The sequence below is a fragment of the Hyla sarda genome, chromosome 1 (genome assembly GCF_029499605.1).
Source record: "Hyla sarda isolate aHylSar1 chromosome 1, aHylSar1.hap1, whole genome shotgun sequence".
Classification (NCBI taxonomy): Eukaryota; Metazoa; Chordata; class Amphibia; order Anura; family Hylidae; genus Hyla; species Hyla sarda.
Genome location: NC_079189.1, coordinates 459,701,452 through 459,715,143, shown reverse-complemented (window position 1 = coordinate 459,715,143; position 13,692 = coordinate 459,701,452).

The window sequence follows — 13,692 nt, the reverse complement described above, 5'->3', positions numbered from 1 at the left end:
AAAATTTTCAGACATATCACGTGTTAAATAACAAGGGGTACTCCGCTGTAAACATCTTATCCCCTATCTCCGGGCTGGCAGCAGCAGCGTCCCGAACATGGAAGTTTGCAGTTTCCGCGTTCTTGACGTCACACCACGCCCCCTCCATTCATGTCTATGGGAGGGGGGGTGACGGCTAGTACATAGCCATCACACCTCCTCCCATAGACGTAAATGGAGGAGGTGTGGCGGCCGGCATCGCCAGTCATCAAGCACGGAGCGGAGTTTGCTCCGTGCACCGAATGACAGGGATGCCGCAGTGGAGATTTAGAAAGTTAAACAGATTTGTAAATTACTTCTATTAAAATATCTTAATCCTTCCAATAATTATCAGCTGCTAAAGTTGAGTTGTTCTTTTGTGTCTGGCAACAGTGCTCTCTGCTGACATCTCTGCTTGTCTCGGGAACTGCACTACTCTCGGGAGTAGAAGGTTTGCTATGGGGATTTGTTTCTACTCTGGACAGTTTCCGAGACACGTGTCATCAGAGAGCACTTAGACAGAAAATAACTCAACTTCAGTACTGAAAGGATTAAGATTTTTTTATAGAAGTAATTTACAAATCTGTTTAAAGGGGTACTCCGCCCCTAGACATCTTATCCCCTATCCAAAGGATAGGGGATAAGCTGTCAGATCGCCGGGGTCCCGCTGCTGGGGACCCCGGGGATCGCTGCTGCAGCACCCCGCTATCATTACTGCGCAGAGCAAGATCGCTCTGTGCGTAATGACGGGCAATACAGGGGCCGGAGCATTGTTACATCACGGCTCCGCCCCTCGTGACGTCACGGCCCGCCCCGTCAACACAAGTCTATGTGAGGGGGCGTGGTGGTCGTCACGCCCCCTGCCATAGACTTGCATTAAGGGAACGGGCTGTGATGTCATGAGGGGCGGAGCCATGACATCACGCTGCTCCGGCCCCTGTATCGCCCGTCATTACGCACAGAGCGAACTCGCTCTGCGAAGTAATGATAGCGGGGTGCAGCAGTGGCGATCCCCGGGGTCCCCAGCAGCGGGACCGCGGCGATCTAACATCTTATCCCCTATCCTTTGGATAGGGGATAAGATGCCAGGGGCGGAGTACCCCTTTAACTTTCTGGAGCCAGTTGATATATAAAAAAAAAGTTTTTTCCCTGGATAACCCCTTTAAGGAGATAAACTGCCACCAGAGGAGTCAGGCAGTAGCTTATTCCCCTCTCCATTAAGAACAAGCCAAGCTTCATCTGTATGGGGTGAATGGGAAAGATTGCTGTTTCCAATATCTACAGTATCTTGTACGGTTATGGCCACCTTCAGTGTGTATTATTGATATTTTATCATCTTTAGGTAAAAGGGGAGCTAGAATCTTTCAGATCAGGTTGGAAAATACATGTCTTTCATGTTCTTTGGACAGTCTGTCTTTCACACTGAGCACGGGTATTGTGGATCTGAGTCTCTGTATGGAAGTTGGTGTCCAAAGCTGAATATGAGTGGTGTGGGATCGCATTGTTTCTTACCTCTACATGTCTTTCTGGTGTTTTGTGTATAGTAACACTGAAAAGATTTTTGTAAAGACTTTTATAAAGTCCAAGAAAGATAAAAATCTGTTCCCACCCTGGGAAAGCATTAAGATGTATGGGTAAGGTCTTAATTGCTTCGTTTTTCAATTACTTTAAATAAAAATCTGAAAGGGCCTTTACCATCTCATAAAGTGATGTCTTATTATAACCGGTGGAGATCTGCCTTCTGGGGTCCCCATTGAAAGAATACGAGGGCCACAGCAATGGTTTAGCCCTGTTTTTTCCCCTTGAGACTCTGGGTTGGGGTGCAAAAATAAATGTAATGGCCTTACACATTAGGAATGCTCATACACCTTAGATAGCTGCTGTCAAATCCAAATTTTTTAGACACGCAATGTTTTTGGCAAATGTGTTTTTAATGAAGCAGCTTCTCTCCCAATGTGCATGTACTGGTTCAGTAGATTTTGAGGATACGGTAGAATAAGAAAAAAAAGCTTTCTGTGAGGTTGTATAGACAGGTACAGGTGCATTTTAGAGATCTTAGTAGGTAGTTGATGTTTATCAGTGTATGTACAATAGCACCAATAAGAGACAATGAGAGCATTACATGAATATATTGTATGACAGCATTTTCTTCTATGTATAGTTTTCGTTACCCACTGTGAGACATAAGCACATTATTTTCTTTTCTTCAGTCTCTTATTTGACTCTGTAAGCTGCCCGGGAAATGGTTTTGCCAATGTTTTCTGAATGGAGAGCAGAGAAACCTCTCTCGCTTTTAGACAACTTTCCAGGTTGACCCATTGAAACTGGTAGAAAAGTGATAAAAACATGCTGGGATTCCTGAAAATCAAAATATATATTTAATTATTTCAGATTAAAATGGTATAAAGAGTACCTGTCAAAAATAACTTGACATATTAATAGTTTTGATGTGGGGTCCGAGTGCTCAGCCCTGCCTGGTTCCTTAAATTAAATGGGAAGCGGCGCGCCACACAGAGGGGTTGACAATCCAGGATGAACAGGCACAGTGCTGAAATGAACACAGATGCCGATTTTGTTTTAGCAATTGTGGGGATCTTCACCCAGAACCCCACCAATCAAAACTTCTAATATCAGAAGTGTTTCTTTTTAATTTAAAGAGACAGGTACCCTATACCTATTTAAACAAAAACAAGTACAATGTACATGAAAAAAATGAGTGATAGACTAGGGGAGACACAGGGGAATGCTAAAGACCCTGATGTAAGAAGATAGAACAAAGAAGATCTTTTTAGGAGATTACATTAGTAAAGGTAGCGAGGGATGAATGGAAGGGACAGATTATGCAAAGCATTGTATGTCTATATTAATTTTTTTTGTGAAATCTTGGCAGTGAATAGCCAATGAATGGATTTTTTCAGAGAGGAGAGAGGTGGATTAACTGGGTAGCGGAGCCGAGATGGAGGCAAAAAAAAAAAAGTATGAAGTGCTTGGATGTGGGGTTTATAAGATAGGTTTTCCCCCCAGGCAACGGATTTATGGAACTGAAAAAAGTGTGAAATTATTTACTGTAATTAAGATGAATTCAGTTTTGTTCATGCTGAGTTTTAGAAAGTGGGAGAATAGAGAAGTCATAGCTGATTGGCATACTGCAATTCTAGATGAGGATAAAGTGGCTATCCAGGAATATAAAACCAGCTAATTTCTTCTAAAAACAGCACCACACCTTTCCTCAGCTTGTGTATGGTATTCCAACTTGGCTCCATTCACTTCAGCTGCGGTACCACACACAACCTGAGGACAGGTGTGGTGCTGTTTTTTTTTTTTTTTTTTAAGAAGTTCTGTTTTTCTAATCTTGGATAACCCCTTTAAATCTGGACCAAATAGGTACATTTGTAAATTTGAGCTTCATTAGCAAAAAAGTAGTACTGAAAGTATTCTATGAGCTTCCTTCCTGTAGAAGAATGCAGAATATAGGTCTAAAGACCGAGCCTTGAGTGACCCCAACAGAGAGCGGGTGAGACGAGGCGGTGGTGCGTGAGGGGGAGACTAAGGCTAGGTTCAGACTATGGAATCTCCGTGCAGAAAATTTCCGCCCGGAGAGTCCGAGTGTGGCCAGCGGCGCTAGGACCGTGCGGACACTGCAGTCTCCAATAGACTGCAATGTGTTCCACGAGTATTTCCGCCTGAAGATAGAGAAATGCCATTCTTCAGGCGGAAATTTCGTAGCGGATTTTCCGTTCACAAATTCCGCTTCACAAATTCCGAAGTGTGAATTTGTGAACAGAAACCCATTCACTATACAGTACATTTTAGCAAGTGGAGTTTCCGCCTGCAATTTCAAAGCGGATATATATGTGTGTATGAAAAGGAGATGGTGATGTAGGCTGGGTGGGCTGGTCAGAGTTGGTCACATCGCTCTGGCGACACCGCTATATCTCAGAGAGAAAATCCAGCCAAGTTTCCTGAGACAGAAAATGATGTGTTTCCTTGGTAGAAAGGGAGGAGTCAGGGAGTGTAGACAATACCCCATTGAAAATGAAAGAACTACACAACTTCCTGTCAGGGATGAATCACACAAAAGCATGCTGAAGCCAGTACAATGTGTGATAACACTATATTAGAAAATAATATATCTTGAGGAGATAGACTTATTTAAATATAATTTTCTGAAACGGAATACCCCTTTAATATTACATATAAACAGTGTGTGTATATATACTATATGCAACAATGGATTTTCTCTAGATTTTATGTAATAAATCATTGATGCTACAGAACTGTGCTGCTATCATACATGGACAAAGTCTTTCTTACAAAGAGGTTAAGGGTACGTACACACGCGCTGATTTTTTAGTGGGTTTTCTGCTGTGTATTTGAAAGTGGGCGGGCTCTACGCTGCGGAAAATCCGCCACAGTCCCTACTGAGTTCAATGGGGCTTGCGGCGGATTTTCCGCAGTGTAAATTCCGCCGTGGAAAATCTGCTGCGGACAGCCGAGAAGAGCCCGCCCACTTTCAAATACGCAGCGGAAAACCCGCTAAAAAATCCGCGTGTTTGAACGTACCCTTAGGCTAGGTTTCCACGCAGGTTTTTTTCTGAGCTTTTTTTTTTTTAATACTGCCACTGCAGTTTTTGAGCCAAAGGCAGAAGTGTATTCAAAAGGAATGGAAACATAAAGGAGGAAGGACTTCCTACTGGATCCACTTCTGGTGTTGGCATGGCAAAAAACACCAGAAAAAAAACCTGTGTGGAAACCAAGCCTCAGTATATGGCTCCACAGCCGTTGCACAACCTGATACACAATGATTTATTGTGATCTTTATTTTCTGACATTTATACTTACTTTCCTATAACTCCTGCCATTGTACCATTTGGGATTACAGGATGATGTGGATCCTGACTGTTCCCTTCTATATCTAGATGCTGTTGATATAGTCTCAGAACTACGAGTGCAGGATTTGATAGATGACAGATCTGAAAAGTTTATTGTAGATGAACAACTTCTGGTTTCTCTGCCGCCTTCCAGAGTGGATAGTTGGCAAGCTCTTGGGGCCAACCTCCTCTTCATCAATAGAGAAAACTGTTTCTTCTCCTCATTTATTTGCGCCATTCTGCTCAGCTGGTAGCGATCGATCCTCTTCAGTGACTGTAAAACATGGAGACATTCATTTTTGTCCATGACCGTCTCATAAGAATTTTTATTATGTGTTTTTAAAGGAGATGTCCGGTGCTCACTTTTCTTATTTTATCCGTTCCTGGCTGAAAAATAAAAGAAAACAAATTTTCTCTTACCTGCCTAGGCTCCCCCGGTGCTCCGGTACAGGTGTTCGGTCCCCGGGCTGTATTCTTCTTACTTCCTGTTAGCCCGGCACGTCACACGGAGCTTCAACCTATCACCGGCTGCAGCGATGTCCCGCCTCGGCCAGTGATAGGCTGAAGCTCCGTGTGACGTGCCGGGCTAACAGGAAGTAAGAAGAATACAGCCCGGGGACCGAACGCCTGTACTGGAGCACCGGGGTGGCGTAGGCAGGCAAGAGAAAGCTTATTTTCTTTTTTTTTTGCAGCCCGGAACGAATACAATAAGAAAAGTGAGCACCGGACATCTCCTTTAAATTAAATAACCTAATTTGAGTTAAACATTCTTAGAATAAGGACAGAAGTGGTCCATCCCTCTAAAGGCTATAAGTGAAATGAGCTCTTCCTCCTACCTTCTAAACAAGGCGTTTCTTCTTCAGTTGGTTTCCCCATAGCTATGTCCATGTGTGTAGGAGGCAAGAGTTGAATTACTTTTCTACCTGGTTTAGGACTCCTTTGTAGCTGCACTGACTATCTTAATAAAGGTAGCTACAGTATAAGTATTGTAAATAATAAATGATTCATATATAATAATCAGTGTTGAGCGGCACAAGCCATATTGGAATTCGCGATATTTTGCGAATATATGGACAAATATTTGTCATATATTCGCTAAATTTGCATATTCGTAATATTCACGTTTTATTTTCGCATATGTAAAAATTAGCATTTGTTAATTTTCGCATATGCGATAATTCGCACGCCAGTCTCACACAGTAGTATTACAGCCTTCTTTACACCACACAAGCTGGAAGCAGAGAGGGGTGATCACTGTGATGTGTACTGTGAATTAAAAAACAAAAAATAAAAAAATAAACAACGAATATTCGTAATTGCGAATATATAGTGCTATATTCGCGAATATTCGTGAATTCGCATTGCGAATATTCGCGAGCAACACTAATAATAATAATGTACATTTGTTTAAATATTTTTTTTCAGGAAAAAAAATCTAAGTGCTAAAATTCTAACAGGAAGAAATCCATAAGGTGTGCCCTAGATAGCAGCTTTATATGTACTGTGCATACAGCACCTGCGTATATACAGCACCTTGCTAAATTATTAGTGGTGTGAAAACATTCACTACATTACAGTAAGTAAACAGGAAGACTTTGGCGTTACATGAAACTGTCTTTGTTGTCTGACAGAAGTCGCATGTGAATGCTCGCTAAGTTATATACGTACAACGTAGCAAGGCTACATATGTCAGGCAGAGTGCATCCAAAAATGCCTATGCATTTCAAACTAACAGGTTCTTAGTTATGTAGTTTTGGATGCACTATTTACATATAAGACGCACCCTATTTTAAAGGTGCAAAATCTAGAAAAAAAAGATTCTGCACCCAACAGTGATCTTCAACCTGCAGACCTCCAGATGTTGCAAAACTACAACTCCCAGCATGCCCGGACAGCCAACGGCATGCTGGGAGTTGTAGTTTTGCAACATCTGGAGGTCCGCAGGTTGAAGACAACTGGATAGGAGGTAATACTCACCTGTCCCCGCCGCTCCAGACCCATCACCCCTGCCCTGGATGTCGCTCCACCGCTGTCGCTGCGTCCCTGTGGTGTCCCCGACGCTCCGGACGTCTTCTTCCCCGGGATCCACGCTCTCCGTCGCCGTCATCACGTCGCTACGCACGCCGCTCCTATTGGATGACGGGACGGCGTGCGCGACGACGTGATGACGTCGAAGGAGAGCGCCGGCCATACAGGGGATCCCAGCACGGAGCAGGAGGCAGGTAAGGTCCTTCCCGGTGTCCTGTAAGCTGTTCGGGACACCGCGATTTCACCGCGGCGGTCCCGAACAGCCCGACTGAACAGCCGGGTTAGTGTTATTTTCGCTTCAAACGCGTCGGTCAGCTTTGATCGGTGATGTCCTGTATTAGCCGCGGGTCCCAGCCGTTGATGGCCGCAGGTATTCGCCATATAAGATGCACCAACTTTTCCCCCCCAGTTTTGTCTTATACGGCAAAAATACGGTAATGATTTTTACAAATTAGAGCTGTTATTCCTAATCTATACGTTATATAAATGGTTTACATATGCACGTTGGGCTTTACCTTGCGCTCAAGAGAAGCTATTTATAGTCTTATCGGGTTAAAATAAAAAAAACTGTTTTAAGATTTTATAAAATAGTGTTATCTCCTGAAGTTCTGTTTACCTTTTAAAATACATGGAGTTCTTCTTGTAACGCCCTGAGGTTCCTTTTTTGCAATTGATGGAAAGAAATCCCCATATGATATGGTTACTATCACACTGGTGGTATACGTCAGTGTAAAAGGGGTATTCCTATCTCCATAGGATAGGGGATAACAAGTTAAACGGTTGGGGGTCCATCTGCTGGGAATGGAGGCAAAATGTCCTCAAATGAATAAAGCGTACTGTGTGTATACAGCCAGTGCTCTGTTTGTTTTCTCCACAATATATATGCTCCATAGAGAATGAATAGAGTACTGGTGCTCACTTGCTCCATTCATTCAGGGGTATGATTTTTCTCCATCCCAGTGGCTTTACCTGTGCCATACGGCTTGATATCCCCTATCTTGTGGATAGAGATGTGAATACCCCTGTAAGGCAATATATATTAGGGAATGATGGCACTACACGTTCTCCTTTAGCTCATGAATAGCAGAGATAGGCTGAGTTCACACTGCAGAATTTCTGCCAGAGATCGAGCCGGTGGTGTTAGGACCGAGCAGACTGCATTACTGCCCCCATAGACTACAATGCATTTCTGGGTGGATCTTTTGGGAGATCTGCTCAGAAATGCATTGCTATCTATGGGGAGGGCTATGTAGTCCACGCGGTCCTAGTGCTGCCGGCTCAATCTCCGGCAGAAATTCTGCCCAGAAATTCCACAGTGTGAACCTAGCCAAAAGGGATTTGTCCAGTTCCCCATGTATCAGAGTGTCTACTGCCAACTGCACAGACCCCCTGTCCCCAATCCCAGATACCTTACAACTTGTAGAAAAAAACAAGTTAGATCCATCCCGTAGTTAAAAGAGACAAGTTATTTGAAAGTGGCCAACATATTACAAAAACAAGACATCCATAAGGCGAGGTTTCCACATACGTTTTTTCCTGGCATTTTTTGGAAAACTGCTACTGCATTCTTTGAGCCAAAACGAGAAGTGTATTCATAATGAATGGGAAATATATTGGAAGGATTTATACTTCTCTTTTCCACTGGATCCACTTCTGGGTTTGGCTCGAAAACTGCAGTGGCAGTTTTCCAAAAATGCCCAAAAAACAAACAAACCAAAAAACGGTGTGGAAACCAAGCATAAAACCGATACGTTTATAGCACCTAGGTACCCTTAGTCAAAGGCCATGTTTTTCTCCATTAGCTCACCATTACTTAGTAAAAAGAGAACATTGTTGTTGAGTCAAGTTTAAATATTTACTTAAAGGGGTATTCCAGGAAAAATTGTATTTTTACATATCAACTGACTCCAGAAAGTTAAACAGATTTGTAAATTACTTCTTTTAAAAAATCTTAATCCTTCTAATAATTATCAGCTGCTGAAGTTGAGTTGTGTAGAAGAGGTTTGCTATGGGGATTTTCTTTTACTCTGGACAGTTCCCGAGACAGGTGTCATCAGAGAACACTACGTTCACACTACGGAATTCCCGTGGAATTCTGCCCGTGGAATTCCGCGGTCTGAACTTAACATTAGTGTGAATGGGTCTCCGCGAGACCCGTTCACACTGCGGAATTTCAGCGGCGGACAATTCCACCGCTGAAACTGTTCAGCGCAAAGAAAGAACATGTTCATTCTTTGCGCGGATTCCTAGCGCCGAAGTATTTTCAGCGGCGGCTGCCAGACGGAATCTCCGCTCGCTGAATTCAGCGAGCGGAGATTCCGCAGTGTGAACGCACCTGAACAACTCAACTTCAGCAGCTCATAAGTACTGAAAGGATTACGATTTTTTTAATAGAAGTAATTTACAAATCTGCTTAACTTTCTGGAGCCAGTTGATATATACAAATAAAAGTTTTTCCCTTTAAAAGTTAGCAAAATCAAACCACTACAGCAAAATCTGAAATATCTCCACCTCCACATCAGAGATTGCACAGATCTATGTGTGCAGCCGTCACTCACCTCTGTTAGGTTCCTTTGCTCCTTCAGAAACTGGTTGGTCACGTATTGCGGAGCAGTCAATAAATCCGACAGGCAAAGAGAATAAAATGGATCATTTTTATACAAAAAAGCCAGTGATACCCCAGAGACAGAATCCATACTTGTAAAAAGCCGCAATTCTGTGTTGGTAGAATGAGCTAACTGCAGAGAGTGTATGGCAGGAGTGGCATTCCTTCACCTGTTTGTAGAGATACGGTTTCTGCTTGCTTATGGGATGGATGTGCGAAATTCTATCTGCTTTGGTCTCAACCACTTCAATTTTACCTCACCTCCTGGGAAAGTCTTGGGAGATTTGGTTATTCCCATTAGCCAAACATTTACTAAGCCTTTGGGAGGTAAAGCAATCACCTAAGTGCAGTGAAGCAAGGGATCTGATTACTTTCTGGGTAGTGCTGGAAAGGACCGAAGACACTTCACCAGTTATAACATTCCTGTTGTCTTTGCCTCCTCGCATCAGATGCTTTCACAGCCACCTTGGCATCATAAGTTAAACATGATCCTTGTTGCACTAAATATTAATCAGTCTGCCCTATACTTTAGCATTGTTGATTGTAGAGACTGTGGTCTGATGTCTGGTTAATGAATTAACCAGTGTTCTCTGGATAGAAAGACTTATTCCTGTCATGAATCAGTGAGCTCAACAGGGGAGATATTCCTTTCATACATTTTTTCTAGATCAGTGTTTCCCAACCACCGTGCCTCCAGCTGTTGCAAAACTGCAACTCCCAGCATGCCCGGACAGCCTTCGGCTGTCCGGGCATGCTGGGAGTTGTAGTTTTGCAACAGCTGGACACACGCCCGGTTGGGAAACACTGATTTAGAGACATACAGTAAACCCCATGGGCTGCAAACGTATTCCCTTTTTTCCATGGGACAACTGGTGTTGGAGAATGCAGTATTAGGCCATGTTCACATTCTGCTGGAAAATTCTGCCAATATTTAGTGCCAATTGATTTCAGTCCAATTCGGACCATCGCAGAAGTTCCCCTTTCCGCATTCCACAAAAATGTAAGATCAGTCATTTTGCAGAATTCGGCAGCAGAATCCCATTGAAGTTAAAGGAGTAGTGCGGTGAAAAATAACTTATCCCCTAGCCCAGGGGTCAGCAACTCGCGGCTCTTTTATTCCTTTGCCGCGGCTCCGCGAGTCTGTCACGGTCACCCTCATTCCGGGACAATGCAGTGTCCCGGAATGATCTGTCACGGCGTCGTCGGTTTACTTACCTGCCCTGGTGCCATGAAAGCGGAGTCTCTTCTTCCGGGGCCACGTGGATCCTCACTGTCATGTGACAAGGTAACGTCACATGACAGTGACGTCGCCGGCCTGCGCCTCAGTCGAGGAGCGCCGCCGGGAGAGGAAGACGCCATGTGAGGAGCTGATGGTATGTAAAGTACATTACTCACTTGACAGTGGGGCGTTAACCCCTCACCCCGCGGCAGCATTAACGGGGTGAGGGGTTAACGCTACTGCTGCCATGGGGTGAGGGCCCCAAAAAAGCCCACCCCAGGCCTGGGCCCCAAAAAGCCCACCCTAGGCCTGGGCCCCAAAAAAGCCCACCCCAGGCCTGGGCCCCAAAAAAGCCCATCCCAGGCCTGGGCCCCAAAAAAGCCCAACCCAGGCCTGGGCACCAAAAAAGCCCACCCCAGGCCTGGGCCCCAAAAAAGCCCACCCAGGCCTGGGCCCCAAAAAAGCCCACCCCAGGCCTTGGCCCAAAAAAAGCCCACCCCATCAAAAATATATTTTACATTGTTAAGTGAAAGTCCTTTTTTTCTTCAGATTGACAGCTGACTGCACGATCCTGTATATATATAGCATTAAGGTAAGAAACAATATATGCAGTGCTATATTTGTTTTAAATGTCGCAATGGTTTTGCGGCTCCCAGTTTTTTTCTTTTCTTCGGAAACGGGTCCAAGTGGCTCTTTTTGTCTTAAAGGTTGCAGACCCCTGCCCTAGCCAAAGGATAGGGGATAAGTTATAGATCGCGGGGTGGTCCGACCGCTGGGACACCATACAATCTCCTGAATGGGGCTCCGGAAGTCTGCCGGAAGCAGCGGTTCTGACCCCCGCAGGAAGCCGCGGCCGACACGCACCCTTCCAGCCGACTGCTGGGGCCCGTTCGGGAGATCGAGGTCGGACTTGCCGTGAACTTATGCCCTATTCATCGTATAGGGGATAAGTTATCTTTCACTCCACTACTCGCTTGAATTTCTGCGTAATTATGTATTCTGAGAACACAGAAATTCTGGCAGATTCCGTTCAGCAAGCCTTGATGAATGAAATTTGTGCAGAATTATGAAAATGATGCAGTGTGAACATAGCCTTAGGGTTTATGCATGCGGCACAGCAAAGTACATGTGGCTTTCAGTAAACCCCCAAACATAAATACTTTATAAAGTGATCTAAATATAGAAAAAAGGTGCGCTCCTAGTGTAGTACATTTCGAGGCAGGGCCCCCATGGAAGCACAACACCTCTGTAGGCCTGTCGACTCCCCAATGCAATAAGTTGTGGTCAGCTGCCGTAGTGCCCTCCCGGGACCATGAACATCAGTCGGTATCAATATTAAGACATCTGCAGCAAAATACAATTTATCCCCTATCCACAGGATAGGGGATAAGTGTCTGATCGTGGGGGTCCGACCACTGGGACCCCCCGTGATCTCCTGCATGGGGCCATGGCTCTGATGAGGCTCTCCTGTGCAGGAGGCATGCCGGCCGCAGTGTGATGTCGCAGCCGACACTCCTCCTCCATGTATCTCTATGGGAGAAGCAGGGAGGCAGCGTTGGTGCCTCCCCGCCTCTCCCATAGAACTGTATGGGGAGGGGGCATGGAGGAGGCGTACAGTCGACCTCAGAGAGCTGGCTCCACAAATCCTGGCAGGCAGGAGTGGTGAGTACAGACCTTGTCAGCGGCGTCCTCGTGTGGCAGTTGGAGGCTTTCAAGTGTGTAGTACACCTTGCAGTGGTCTCCAGATGCGGGGACTCCAGAGCTTGCAAGGGATTAGAGATAATGTTTCCTCCTAAAAGTCCCCTGAGGGGACTAACAAAATGTAAAAAATAAGTTTAATAAAAGAAAAAAAAACACCCATTAACCCCTTCCATATCAAAAGTTTAAATCACCCCCCTTTTCCCAAATTCCATATAAAAAAGATATAAACATACTAAAAATAAACATATGTGGTATTGCCGTGTGCGTTAATGTCTGAACTATAAAAATATTATGTTAATTAAACCGCATGGTCAATGGGGTACATGGAAAAAAAATTGCAAAGTCCAAAATTGTGTATTTTTGGTCACTTTGTATACCGTCAAGAATTTATAAAAAGCGATCAAAAAGTCCCATCAAAACAAAAATGGTACTGATAAAAATTTCAGATCACGACGGCAAAAATTAGACTTCATACTTCCCTGTATATGGAAAAAGTAAAAAATTTATAGGGGTCAGATGATGACAATTTTAAACATATTGGCCCTCATTTACTATTGCAAACCCGACATGTCACATTGCGCCAGAAATTCTGTCTGCGCCAGATTTTGCGCCAGAATTGAAAAAACCTCGACTAACTCTCCATTTTGCTTAGAAAACCCCAAAAAGGGGCGTGGCTGCTGGGGAAAAGGGGGGGGGGTCTCCAAAAAGGGGCATGTTCACGACATTTTCACAAAAATCCAACATATTTACTAAAGTTTCCACATAAAATGTGGTGGATTCGAGCTGAGGAAAACCCGACAGATCAGAGCATGTGTAAAAAAAAGTGTAGGGAAAGTGGAAATTGTAGGGAAACCTTAGTAAATACCGCGGAAAATAAATTGTAGGGAATTAAAACCCACAAAAAAACCTACACAACACTCTTAGTAAATAAGGGCCATTCATTTTGGTGCATGTAGTTATAACTTTTTTAAGTAGTAAAATAAAATAAAACCTATATAAATTAGGTATCTTTGTAACCGTATGGACCTACAGAATAAAGATATGGGCCCTTATTTATTAAGAGTGTTGTGTAGGTTTCTTTGTGGGTTTTAATTCCCTACAATTTATTTTCCACGGTATTACTAAGGTTTCCCTACATTTTCCACTTTCCCTACACTTTTTTTTTACACCAGCTCTGATCTGTTGGGTTTTCCTCAGCTGAAATCCACCACATTTTATGTGGATACCTTAGAAAATATGTTGTTTTTTTG